Below are 3,944 nucleotides of genomic sequence, written 5' to 3' on the forward strand. Positions count from 1 at the left end.
TCCCGGCGTCTTCCTGAACTTCACAGCATCCTGGACAGCAGAGATTAAACGTCCCAGTCAAAGTCCAGACCTGAGGCAGCAACTGAACATGAATGATTAATCAAGGTCATGTTTCCTAGTAAACCTTTAAATATCATTTTATCACCAACTTTAATCTGAATTCAGTTTCACTTTTTAAAGAGATTAAAGAAAAATAAAAATATTTTAAATTCGTCTCAAAACTGCAATGAAGAACAAACAGAAACAGAATTTTGATAAAACATCAAGTGAAGTGATGAGAGTAAAACGATGAAGGTAGCGGTCCTGGTCCAGCACCAGAAAGAACAGAACAGAACCATTTAGCTTATGGTTGTTTCTGAGCTGCTGCAGGTTCAAATGCTAAATATAAAATAATAACATCAATATGTTGTTTGAACTTTAGTTTCAACAGAAAGTTTAATATTTAATCAAATGGAAACAAAGTGAAGCAGCTTAAAGAGAAATCTCACTTTATTCCAACTAATCATCATTTAAATCTCACCAAGAATCAAAACATTTTCCAGAATCGTGACGTGGAAGTAAAACGTTTCAGGTTCTGATGTGGCACAAAAACACACAAATCTGATTATTTACAGTGGAATCAACAAATAAATCAAGACAGAATATTTGTGCACATGACTTGATATGTAGACGTTTGCTGACCGTTTCCCTTTAGCTGCTCTGCTGTTACGCTAACAACAAGCTAGCTTTAGCGTCTAAGGCATTATAAACATCTTCATAAATCTTCCTAAGCATATATCAGCGTTTCAGACTCATCACCAGTGAAATGTTAAATATTGGCCAGTTTGGATACGAAGCTGAAGTTCAATCTTGTGATAAATGAAACGTTGATGTTTAAATGTTTCAATTAGAAACTTGAGTTGAGTGAGATGAAAATTACAGAGCTAGCCAAGCTAACCGAGCTAACAGCAGCTTGTCAAGCTAACATGTTAGCACAGGTCAACGCACGAAACACCAGATTTTAAAGCAGCTGCCAGAAGCTGAGCTTTAAGCTGCAGTGATGACAATCAGATTTAAACGTTCTAAAGCCTGAAGAAGGTTTGAAACGTGGAGACGAGAAAATCAGCACATTCAGATTCTCCAGAGGAAAACTTCAAGCTGCTCTGGAACGTTTTACACCAGCAGGGAAAAACGGCCGGGAATGTTCCAACCACTCCTGGACGTTTACTGGAAACTGGGCTGGTTTCTGGGAAGTTGAAATCCAGGAAAACCTTCAGGAGTTTTCAGCAGCCGAGTTTCTCCAGATCCGCTTCTCTGGGGTTGGAAGTTTATTTCGGGATCATGAGGAACGTCGGTCTGCAGATTTAATATGACGTGGAAGACACTGCATCTGTTGTCAAGGCAACGGGCGCCATGCCAACAGCATCCTGAGAGCCGTCTCCATGGAGACGGACAAACAATAACGCTCAGAGAAATCACAGAAATGCATCGACTGCATGAATAAAGTAACAAACGGATAACGCACTTTGGACCTGGAACAGAACCAGAACCGAAACCTTTGGGTCGCCTGACGGCAGGAAGCCAGCCCGGACCCGCAGAACCAGAACCAGAACCAGAACCGGGACGAACAGAACCCAAACCAACCTTTTCTTGGCTTTTCAGAACTTTGAGCTTTCTGCGACCTGGTATGACATCATGGTTGCCGACCAATCAGACGGCTCCATGCTAAGCTGTGGTGCTAGCATCACGCTGCTGCATGCATCGGCACTGGGAACACTGGGAACTCTGGGAACTCTGGGGACTCTGGGAACTCTGAAACATGCCGGGAATGATCCGGACAGAACCAGAACCTGTCAGGAGAAAGGTTCGACCCGAGGAATGAGGGTTAAGGGGTATCTGTTCATGATGTCGACCGGGTGACCCGGGGTCCGATCCGAGCGTCGGTGGAACCGAAGCGAACCTGCAGGAGGACAGGCTGCAGTCCCCACTCCGGTCCACAGGCGGGCAGACTGCTGGTCCTGCTGCGGCTCACTGGCGCGCCAGGCGGCGCTCCGGCTCCAGAACCTGACAGGAAGTTGTTCCACTGAGAAGCGGCAGAGGAAGGTGCGCATGCGGCAGCTGGCCTGATGGGCGGAGCAGGAAGTGAAGACGACGGCCTGCAGAAGCCGAATGACGGCGGAGACACGGGGACGTCCAGGTTAGGACAGGACGTCCAGAGTGACCGTCCCCCTCTGCTTTTCAGGATGGTCACTGCTTGCTCATGGGTCACCGCCTGCAGACTCTCACCGTTCACCGCCAGAATCTGATCGCCACGCTTCAGACCCCGTCCACCGCCGCGCCCTGAGACACGGAGACACGGGACGGTCAGGACGGACAGGGGAGGTTCTGAGGCGACCCACGGACCGGCCGGTTCTGACCTTACTGAAGACGGTCTTGACGTAGATGGGAAGGTCTCCATGCGGACTGCCGAAGCCGCCGATGCTGAAGCCCAGACCTCACAGCCTTTCTCCAGAGTGATGCTGCGGGCCGAGGACCCTGGGGACAGAGGTCAGAGGTCAGGGTCAGCTGACCTCCAGCCGGGCGTGTGTGTGTGTTCTCACTCTGACTCGGCAGGGGGTGTGTGTCGGCGCTGGCCGTCAGGCTGGAGCTGCTGGTCAGACTCTCCACCTGAGAAGCGATGGCGCTGATGTTGGTGTCGGCCACCACCTGAAGACAGCAGACAGGTTTCAGGTCCGATCAGAACCGGTTCTGATCGGACCTGAAACACGTCCTCAGAAGGGACGCGTTTCTCAGGATCTGGTTCTGACTGGGTCAGAACCACACTAGAACCAAGACCATGTCTGGACCTGGACGTCTTCCAGTTGGACCAATTGGACCGGAGCCACTCTGAAGGTTCTGGTTCTAAAGGTTGACGGATCCGGACACAGGCCCGGTTAGCTGCTCTTCACAACATCAGAGCTGGGCCAGAACCTGGGTTGTACTTTCTTTCACCATGACCGGAGGCGGTGCCGGTTCTGATCCGAGCAGAACCTCAGGCTCACCTGCAGGCTGATGTTCCGTAGCTGTTCTTCAGCATGGCGACCACCTCGCTGTGGGACAGGCCGTCCACGGCTGTCCCCCGACGCTGACGATGCGGTCCCCCACCTGCACACACAGAACCTCAGGCCAACAGAACGACCCGGCCGCATCCACCAGAACCGCCTTCAGCAGGCCAGGTTTTCAGAACAGAACAGACTGAAGTCCAGAACCCGGGTCAGCCAGTACCAGAGCCGTCAGGAAGATGGACCAGCAGGAAGAACTCTGAGGGTCGTGTGGTTCTGGACGGACAGTACCACCAGAACTCTAAAGGGGTTCTACCAATGAGTGGACAGGAACCAGAACACCAGGACTGAGTTCTAGCACCTCAACCAGAACCACGGATGTTGAACCCAAAACCCGGAACATCAGTGTGAGACTGGAGGTCCAGGTGGGATGTGGTCCGACTGGATCAGAACCCGAGTGCAGAACATCCCAGTGAACAGCTGGTTCTGACAGGTGAACTGGGATGGAGATCCGTCCCGCTGATGGTCCACCTGGAAGACGCTCAACGTCCCCAGAGGACAGAGTCCTCTCAGAACCGAAGCAGAACAAACCCGACGGTCCAGCGGACCAGTACCAGCGGTACCATTTGGATTCTTTCAGTATTCTGTGAAAGAACCTCGTTTCCTTAAACCGTCACAAACCAACTGGCCTCTTCACTGGATAATGTCCGGCAGAAACGTTGCTTCATCCAGGTGAGAACAGACCTTCTGATTGGCTCCTCCGGTGAGAACAGACCTTCTGATTGGCTCCTCCGGTGAGAACAGACCTTCTGATTGGCTCCTCCGGTGAGAACAGACCTTCTGATTGGCTCCTCCGGTGAGAACAGACTCTGATTGGTCTCCGGTGAGAACAGACTTCTGATTGGCTCCTCCGGTGAGAACAGA

This window comes from Poecilia reticulata, chromosome 4 (assembly GCF_904066995.2).
Source record: "Poecilia reticulata chromosome 4, P_reticulata-male-v2, whole genome shotgun sequence".
NCBI classification, from domain to species: Eukaryota; Metazoa; Chordata; class Actinopteri; order Cyprinodontiformes; family Poeciliidae; genus Poecilia; species Poecilia reticulata.